Here is a 10,671-nt window from a genome sequence, read left to right as displayed (position 1 = left end):
AGAAAAACAAAAAAGTCCCATTTATCCTTTGCATCTCTCCAAGAAAAAGCAAATCATCATTAATTATCAAACATCATGCTGGGTTTTTCGCCAAAAATAGGTCAAGATTGCTATATTATGCATTGGCCCATCTTATTTAAGCCCCATAAAACAAACTCCTTGCTGGTTTGGTTTTTTTCACTATTGGATTTATTTTATTTGCCATTTGTTAAAAAAAAAAAGCTAATAGCAATACAAACAACCCAGATACACTCCCTTAAAACACCAACAAATCATTAACTGAGCTCCAAGTTAATAGCTTAAGAATATAAAGTATAATATATTGTAACAGCAGTGGTAGAAAAAAAAAGATTTCAAGAGCATAGAACTATTACAACTAGTTTTGAGAGAGCTCAATGTGAAATCAACCAGAAAATGATCATTCCACAACTATAAATACAAAGTACTAAAACCAAAACAAAGTCTCTAGCTTTGTGGAAAAAAAAACAAACATAAATTAAAAAAACCACCCCCTAAACCATTTTGGGGGAAAGTATTTAATGCAGCTATAAAATAGAGACTCTGTTTTCTTTATATTAAGTGTAGCTTTGATTGAGTCTGTAGAATTAAACACTAATGTTATTGTAAGTAAAACACAAGGAACTGGAATTTGTGTTTGGCATACAATCAAGAAATAAGTGAGTCACAAAGTCAAAGGATGTGATATGCCTTTATATGGCTTAGTTAGGGTTACTTTTGAGGCACACTAAAATAAAAGTATTCCTTATGCAAAGATACAAAAATCTTTTCAAATATGCACAGAGAGCTCCCAATCTAATACTCTGTATATATACACTCTCTTTATAAGTACAGATGAACATGTATAACACATTTGGGTTTTGGCTGAACACATTTGATGGCTAGAGCTGATTGACAGCATGTTCTCAACTACTTAATAACAGACTGAAGGAATACATCATTTTACTTCATTTTTTTACAGTGTTTAAATGACCTACTGCAATTGATCATGTCTATAAAGTAAACTGGCAATCAGAAAGCCCAGTTTTGCCAGCTCTCATGATTTCAATCAAAAGTGTTAAAGTGTTTGATGGTTTGGTTAAAGTTCCAGCTCCCAAAAGTTAGCAGCTATGTGAGACCCAAAAGTTCTCTTTAAAACTATCAGTGGTGTAAAAACAAACAAACAAATAGAAACCCAGAAAAAACCTCAAATAAATAAACAACAAAAAACCCCCCACAAACTTAAAAACAAGATCATCACTTAAAATCATGACTGAACAGGCACCTGGAAATTAAAAAATGAGAAGATACTTTAAAAGAGAACATAAAGCCGCTTTATCACTTAATAATTTGCTTTGGTTTTCTGCATCTCACAACATAAACCTTCTGGAGAATTAACTTAAGGCCTTTTAAATATATGGGACTGGTGGTACCAGAACACAGACTATATTAAATCCCAGCCCAATGACTCTACATAGGGACCTCACCCTGCACAGTTTCCGTCTCTCCTCTCTCCCTGTCAGAGGCAACAGAATCCAAGGTCTTCCAACCGAACCACCATTTTATACAGGTGTCGCTAACATAATAGCACAGCAGCAGCATACAGATTCGAGTTTCCAGAGCCCCTGGGATAGGACTGGATTAAGCATCAAATATATAGTAGCTCTAAATGCATACTTTCATACTAAGAGTTCTGTCATTTGTTTAACTGTAGTGGTGAACTGAGGAATTACAGTTACTCTGAACAGTATAATCACAATCTCCTCAAAACCCTCTGCCTAGAATTCCCTGATATATGTCCCACCAAGAACCAATAAAGTAGAGAGGACTCATGTGAGGAGTCCATGTGACAGAAAACTAGCTGTAGCAAATCTTAGACCTAAAAAAACCAAGCCTGGTAAAGCATATTCACAGGTCTAAACACGTATATTAGAGCAGTGGCAAGCAGAGAAAAAGTTATCTAAATGATGAAACAGTCAGCTGCTGCAATGCACCCACGTTGCTCTTAATGTAGCTAAATGTCTGATTCTGGAGTCACTGTGAGTTGGGTGCTTGAAAAGCCAAACCTAAAATGACTGGGGTTAAAATAAGGACAGCATTCACTCTAAGCTGCATCAACATGACAGTGAAGACAGAAAAAAGAGAAAAGCCAAGAATCATTAAGTAACAAAGACGAAAGGAGAACTGTAAGAGTAAACAAGCATCTTTGGATTGTGTGGTAGACTTGCACTCCATCTTTCTAATGGAAACATTTTTGAACTTGATACAAACAGCTCACAAGCTGTGATGGCTCAGGAGAGCCACAGCCAATCCAGCATATAACTGCACTGTAGCTGTTCCATTTACCATTCTGAAGTGTGCATTCCTTTTCTTTGCTAGCTATCCAAATGCATTTTATTTTTCTGCAGGAGGATCTAGTCTGTACCTGTTGTTACTAATTATAATTTAAAATATAGAGTGCAAAGGACGAGGATATATTGGTAGAAAGCCTACTGTTAAGATTTAATATCTAGTGTACACATACGAGTGCAAACTGACAAGCACTAAGTATTGTACTGCGTATTTGGTCACACTGTACATGGAAATTCATGAATCTAAGTGGTCTTGGAATGAGTCTATGGAATCAAATTGGTAACCCACAGATTTGTAGAGAAGATTATACTTAAGTAAGTGGTTTCTCTTTTTGCTTTAAGGATATACAAGTGATCATATTATCACTGCAAGTAATGATGTAGAGTATTCTGTAGGCAAAGAGTATTCCTACCTAGTTCATCAGCATGCCATGGCAAAAAACTGGAACAGAGGCTATCATCACACAAAGATCCAAACCTCTCACTGGGATACACCCAAATAGCCCCATGTTGGGAGCTGTAACACTTGGAAAGAGTGATTAGAGATCACAGGCACAGCTTTCTCCTGTGCCTCCACATAAGGACCTGCTGTACAAAAAATCGCTAACAGTACTAATAGGGAATCAAGTACCTGCTGAGTACATTTCAACTGCTCTTCAATGCTTTGATCCTGAGCAATTCCTGCAGAAAAAAGGAGGAAGTATGCTGACAAGATGAATACATCTCACTACCCTCTGCACACAACTAAAAGGCATTAAAAAAAAAAAAAAAGAACTAAATTCCCTTTGGCTGAGAGGTCCTGCACATATAATTTGAATTCAATCTCAATAGTAATTATTTTCCAAGCAGAGGTTGAAAGGGACCTCTGGAGATCATCTTGTCCAAACCCCCGACTCAGGCAGAGTCACCTAGAGCCACTTGCTCACGACCATATCCAGATGGCTTCTAAATATCTCTAAGGAGAGAGACTCCACCACCTCCCAGGGCAACCTGCGTCAGTGCTCAATCACCCTCACAGTAAGAAAAGTATTTCCTGGTGTGCAGAGGGAACCTCCTGTGTTTCAGTTTGTGCCCATTGCCTCCGTTCCTGTCACTGGCACTACTAAAAATAGTCTGGCTCTGTCCTCTTTACTCCCTCCTTTCAGGTATTTGTATACATTGATCTGATCCCCTTGAGCCTTCTCTTTGCCAATCATGTCTCAACAATCTTAAAGCTGGGTGCAGGTCAACAGACATTTCTGGTACCTACACACATATACCTATTTGGAAGTAAACTGGGACCAATTCACTTAATATTTCATCAAACAAACATGGTCCTGACCCATATCAAGGACTTTGCTAGTTTATCTGCAGGACCCTTTGCAATTCAGACTGACAAGGATTATTTAATAAGTAGATACTTGGTGTTACGTTTAAATATGCTTAAAGGGAACAAATTCGTTTGTTAAATTGCTTATGTGCAAATGTGAATATTCCCATTTCAACACTACTTCCACTTGCTAAAATTAACAGAATATAAATACATGTCTTTCATGAAAAGTTACCCTAAAATATCTGTTAATACATAGTAAGGAAGAGGTATCACATGATAAAGTATGGACCAAAGACCTTGACCTCAGCAGCCATGGGATCATAAATGTTCAGCAAGACACCTATGACAAGACAGAATTTTCCAAGTGAAAATATTTCAGCTAAAAGCTGAATCCAATACTTTGCTGGCGGAATAGAAAATCTAAGTACAGAGCCTTTATGGTTGCAAAGATAATTTTCCAATTTTTCCAAATATTAAATACTACAACCCTGGCTTCATGTATCATTGTTAATATAGCTGCCTGCCTTTGCTTACAACTGTGTAGGCCTCTAAGCCACAGAGCTCAATCCCATGAGGTCTGCCTCATGGCATTCTATCATTTTCTTCTGTTTTAAAAATACAATATAACTCTTCTGAAATGGTTGCTAGTTCTTCATATGAAGTAAACTCAAGCAGGAGTCTGAAAGGAGTCTCTATTTAGGGTTTGATTACGGTTTAATCCCAGTAAATTTAAACCATTTTAGTTAGCAAGACATTTACAAGTAAGTGCTCATTTCAGTTATGAGCAGGGATTTTTTTTCAGTGCACATTTCAGCACCTTGAAGCAAATTTGAACTAAAACAAAAGTGGCCATTCCCAAACTAAACATCCACTACCTGAATCCCAAATTTAAAACTGATTAGAGTTCAACTGATGCCATCATCTTAGGGAGCCATGGCTTTCCTTCTGTCCCGTAGACTACACATTAGATGACTCCATTCTTCTTGTATTTCATTCCTTAAATGCACTCAAGTTACTATTTGAATTTACAAAAGCACCTAATGTTAACAGATGTGGTTTTGTGTGTCTCACTGGGAAAATGCTGCCTCTTCAGGCAAAGACAAACAGCATGAAAGATGTCCAGAGAAATCTAACAATGAATTTCTGTGGCAATCTACAGACAAGCTCTGGCCACTTTCCAAGATTAGCAGAAATCTTGGCACAATGAACTGGGCAGAATTAGACTCAGCCATTTACACCTCTGGCTTTGTCACCATCAATGGAGCTCTGTTTGTTCTCTGAGGCTGTTACGAGTGTACCCTATTGCAAAAATGACTTTAAAAGTTGGCCTCACCACACTTTAAACTATATGTTATGCAGAAAGCAATAGTGTTTTTCAGGAATCCCCAGACTTTCCACAGGAATACCATCCCAAATTCAGCATGACCAGAAAAGTTCCTGCCTTGGAAGTGAAGGATTAGCTTATACCAGCACAGCTACTTCCACTCAGGTCTAGTACATCATCTTACTTAGCCACAAGCGCAGAAACACGAGACAGACAAGCATTTCAACACTTCTGGCTAGGGGATCTTGCCCTCAACACACATACTGATGCTTGTACATGGTCTCCTGGTTGTCTATACTCCTGTCCATCTGTTGGGATGGCATTATGCCAGCTAACAAGGTAGCATGCCAGCTTCACTAGCACAAATGTGCCAAATAAAGATAGGTTGTTTTGAATGCATTGCTTTCAGAAGACAGCAAGAGCCAAGTCCCCAGTAAAGAAAAACAGCAAGAAGCTTCTGTACATCCCCAGCATTCCTCTAGTTATTTTAGGTTTGATCTCCCCTTCATTCTCAGTATTCAAGCGCCATCGCAAACACAGAAATCTGAACTAAGTTGTTGAATATCAGAGATTGCCAGGCAAAGCAGGTGGTATTTTAACAGACTCACCAGTAAGACCATCGCATGCCTGCAGGAGGTCCTATCTCTCTACATAAACACCCTTCTAATATCCTTAGGAGAGAGATTTCCCATCTAAATCTGCACATTCCTTCACTGTTTTCTGTCTAATTGACTCTACCCCTTCATATTTTAAGAGCAGCTCTTCTCATAGAACAAAACTATGTTTTTCCAAAATGCTGATTAACCTCTTAAATAGAACCAGAGCTCTTGCTGCTGGATTAAGTATATAGGAAAGCCTTCACATCCAGTAGCACTCATTTAACTTCAATTTTACTGTAAGCTTGAAAATGACAGAACCAGCTCAAGAATATGTTGTATTCATAAAGGCAAGAACTTCCCTATAAGCATTAATTCAGAAGTCTGGAGAAATGCAGACTCCTTCTTTTCAGAAGCTTCTCTGTGCTTGCAAACTACACAGCCTCAGTCCTCAAGACCAACAAGTTCAAGGAGCCACAATAAACACAGTTTAAGAAACCAGCCAGTTTGCCAGCTCTAGGTATTATTGAGCACTCTGGAAATACCGGAGATTCTCTTCTGTAATGTTTTAAGCCTAAGATGTGTATTTGCTATATAAAAAGAGTTGGCCAAAACTACAGTTCTGTAATAAACATTGTTGAAAAGAAGCAGGGAAATAGAAAAGACAATAAAGGGCTAAATGAAGCAAACAGAAGCAACATGGACTGACTTCCCCTCGGTTAATATTCAAGCCATCATACAGATGCTACACCAGCAACAGAAAATTACAGAAAAGTTGGTTTTTCTTTAAGAAGCAAAGCTCAGACAAGGCTTCCTGTATGCCTCCAAAAGTCTTTTCTTGGGAGTTATTTCTGTGAGCAACACGTTGTGGTGCTTAGTTCACTGATAAGTACATCATTAGCATGGGCACCTTTCCTGTTCTTGCATAAGCACTGGCTCCACATTCCCCAGCAGCCTGGCAAATGGCACTGTGAAGGGACAGAAACAAAGGAGGGTGTGTCTCACAGTTGACTGACGAACTGAGGGTCCTGCCTCCCTATATCCGTATCAAGTTTCCAGAAACATTACATCAACAAGATAGAGTCATTCATCATTTTCTAAAGTAATCACAGTAGTGGAGCCATTTCTTCTCAGGTCAGTTTAGTCCAGTTACTTAACTGCTCTGTCACTCAGATCCCACTGCTTTTGATACTGGCACATTGCTGGACTGGGCTCAGGTAGACATCACATTATATGCCTCATGGGTCCAAAGCCAAAGGACAAGCTCCACCTACACTTTCCGTTTTCCCACAGAGATTCTGCCCTATCAGCAGAAATAAAAGATCTGGCTTTTAGGCTTTAGTACAGCTTGTCACTAGCAGCCCTAAACAGGGAACATATTCTGAAGCATCATTTTTGACAGCAATAGAGTATGTGTTGGTGGGGGTAAACATGGGGTGTGGAGACAAGCAGATCTGGAAAAGGTTTGCAATAGTAAACACGGTGAGCATGAAGGTAACCATCTGCTGGGAGGTGATTCTGACATGTAAAATATCGAGCAAGCATGAATGAAGAACATCAAACCTCACCCGCGCACCAGAAACAATCAAATCTGACCCCCTTGAAATTTTTATTTGAATTAATGTTACCTTTTCATAACCTTTCACTGCTCTCTGCAAAGATAACAGGTGTCATTAAAACAACTGTCACCGTGCCAATCTTCCCTGAGACACCTATTTATTTGGGTCTTTCAAGAGAAACATAAATGAAATCAGTCATCCTGTATTAGAGGGTTCCCAGGGACAGTTAGTTGATTGGCATCTCACACTAGTGGGCAAGTCACTGCAAGACACTCATACAAGACAGCATTTTCCCTGAAGTCTTGATGCTTTAACATCTGACAGGGATATGTATGTATGTATGGACTGAATTTTTTTTTTTTGATGAATGATATTCTGTGAAATATCAGAGAGAAAAATGTCAGACATACATGGCATAGCAATCAAGGGCTAATGAAGATCCAGGTATTAAATCAATTAAGAAGTATCAAAAGCTACCTAATCATCAAGGAACAAAATTGGCACCACAATATGTAGTGAGTATGGGAAAGCCTAATTTACTAAACATACCCTGCAGTCACATAATTGCATGTAATTTTACCAGCATAATTAACTAATTTAATTACCACTTCTCAAGTGCATCAATTATTGACATTACAGAGTTTTCAGACAGCAGAATTACTGTGTGGTACATTCAGAGAATGCAAAATGCTTTGTACGCCTATTTTCCAGTCACAGTCAACAACTGAGGGAACATAAGCAGCAAAAGGAGAAAGAATTACAAGTGCACCACACAGAGCACAGTTTAGCAGTCAGGTTTAAGAGATGAACTAGACAAAACCATGTTTATGTAGGACTGAAAAGTCAAAAGCAAATAAGTGGAGAGACCAAGGAGACAAAAGCTAAGCATGGTGCTAAACCAGGTAGCTCTTATTTCTGAACAGCAAGGTCTACTTTACATTAAATCTACCCAGGAGGGGAGAAGCTCTTTGAGATCTACAAGCCACCCTTATTTCTTAACCAAGGGCTTGATCTCACAGTAATATCTGCAAGGATACACAGATGCACCGAGCTCTACCGGCCTCATTAAAAACCATAAAGGTGTCAGGTCTGTCTACACAAGTCTCAAAGCAGAATCAGAGCCTGAGGAGACTCAGGGTAGGATGTGATAAGAAACAGTATGTACTTGAACAAACCCTGGATGCACTGGTTCCCTTCAAGACGGGGGGAAAATACAAAGATGAAGTATGGATGCATTCTTATTAATTAAAATGTAGCTTTGCCATGTGGGATCATTACTCAGACTTGAAGAACTATTGATCCCCTGCTTAATGTTTATACACTGTATGTAAATCTTTGCATAAAACCCTTTTGTTTCAGCAGTGAGCTTTCCAAAGTCAAGAGAGATGTCAGCATCTGCTCCCTATGGAGTCTTAAGAGTCAGTGTCAGTAAAAAATGGGCAGCGTCAGTGAAAATTATGCCCTGTGTCAGTAATTTTGTTAACAGGGTGGCTGGAAACTCTGGGAGCTGTGGTGTCATTTTCTTTTCCCATTGCCCTCTTGTACTTGACCTTTGCACAGCTGTTTCACAGTATCTGGAGATGGCTGAACTGTGAAATAGTGATTACAGGAAAGGGGGCATTTTAATGAGACAGTACAACCTAGAACAAGAAGAGGGCATTCTTTCATATGCCAGTTGAGATCTTTAAAGTCTTTTTTGTCTTTCAGATTCAATTAAGAACAATCATGACAACCCCCACTCCCTTTTAAAATCTAATGCCAATATTGTCACCCTTTTTAAGGTCATGAAAGCTTACTGGATTCATTGTGGTGATTATGCCAAGCAAGCAGAGGCACTTTGTTAAAATAGAATAAAAGTCAAAATAAATTATCAGTAGCCAGAAGAAACTTATTAAGCAAGTGCAGACTGTTCCTTCCACAAGTAGCACCACAGGAATGGGGCTACAAACCTGTTGATCTCTCTCCTTGTGAGGGCCTTATGAGGTTCCAGCTCAGGTAAAACTTAAGTATGTATTTAAATTTAGCAATGGCTTAAGTTGAGTAACTCACTTGAGTATTGCAGATAAGTGTATCTTTGACTAGAGATAAATCATACTGGTCTGGTGCATGTGGCAGTAATGATGCTTCCTCCATCTTCCAAAAGCAGAAGAAACTCCATGATTCCTCTTCAAAGGTTCTATGCAACAGCAAGACACAACCTAGTCCTATCTGGACTCCTCACTTGAAATCACAATGTGAAAAAACAAGACAGTGAGAAAAGCACACGGTGCAATCACAGGCAGCAGAAGGAATAGAATGGAGGAGGAAGAGGACCACAACTTTTTCATGCTAAGAGGCAAGATGACCTTTTGTGAGCAAACCTGATGAATAATTCTCGTCATGCTGCTCATTCTGCAGGCTGCTCTCTGTACACCTGCCACGTGTCTGCCATCAGTTAAAGCAATTCTAATAATGACATTGATATGTGAGGGGCCTGCACTTGTGAGACACTGGGCCTAAAACATTATTCATTGCAGTTGTAAGTGGGTGGGGGAACTTAACCAGTCAGCTGCATAAATGAACATAAACAAACTGCAAAAACAGTGGATGTGTCAGTTACATCAGGGCAAAACAAATAAATAAATAAATAAAATAAAATACAAAATCTTCTTCATACACTGTCAGCCCTAGCAGGGATTGTCACACTACTCTAGTCTTCTAATGTCCTCTCAAGCAACTGCAAAACCTGTAGCAGAGTTGTGATTTTGTCAAATACCAACAAGAGCTACCCATCTATGGTATATGTGTGTATGTAGGTGTATGTACTTAGCAATCTGAAATACAAATTATTAATGGTTTGTGCAATGTACAATTTAGCTATTTGTATTTCAAATTAAAGAGATGTGTATTGAACAAAATATTAAAAGTCATCATACAGCACACGTACCATACACCCTGCAAGCAGTGTGGCATGTCATATATTATTTGTGCAGTCATTGATCTCAGACCCTGTCAAGATGGGAAAGTTTGAGGTTAATCACAAATAGGCCATAAGATGTTTCCCTCACAGCTTGCAAACAGAGCTGCCTACTTTCCTATTTCACAGAAATTAAGGAGTGAAAGTGGAATCAGATATTCATGTTCATCAGTTCTGTAGCAACCTGAACTAGAGACCAGACAGATTAACTGGAGAGACTCAGATGTTTCCTAAGTTGTCCTTTCCAAGACTTTGCCTGCAAATCTTTTCTCAGCTTCTCTTCTCAGACAAATTAATTTGGATGAACCCTTCTTGCGTATTCCATTACCCTTTGACAGAGCCTGGAAGTTTGGTGGCCTCTCTTGGAGGGCCTTAGTGCTAGTGGTAAAGGAAATCACACTTTGCACTTCCCTAATTCACCCACATACTATCACCTCCAAGACATCACCAAAACTAAATCATCTTTAGCCTTAATTCTGAATCTGATATTTTGGACAAAACAGTTCTTCTCTTCTGCTATGTTTCCATGATTTCTAGATGCTTCAGCACCTCTTCTACGTGGAATGCAGCACCGCA

The sequence above is a fragment of the Neopelma chrysocephalum genome, unplaced genomic scaffold, assembly GCF_003984885.1.
Source record: "Neopelma chrysocephalum unplaced genomic scaffold, ASM398488v2 Primary Assembly neopelma1_26, whole genome shotgun sequence".
NCBI lineage: Eukaryota > Metazoa > Chordata > Aves > Passeriformes > Pipridae > Neopelma > Neopelma chrysocephalum.
The sequence above is the reverse complement of the archived record's forward strand: the minus strand, read 5'-3'. Positions refer to the sequence as shown.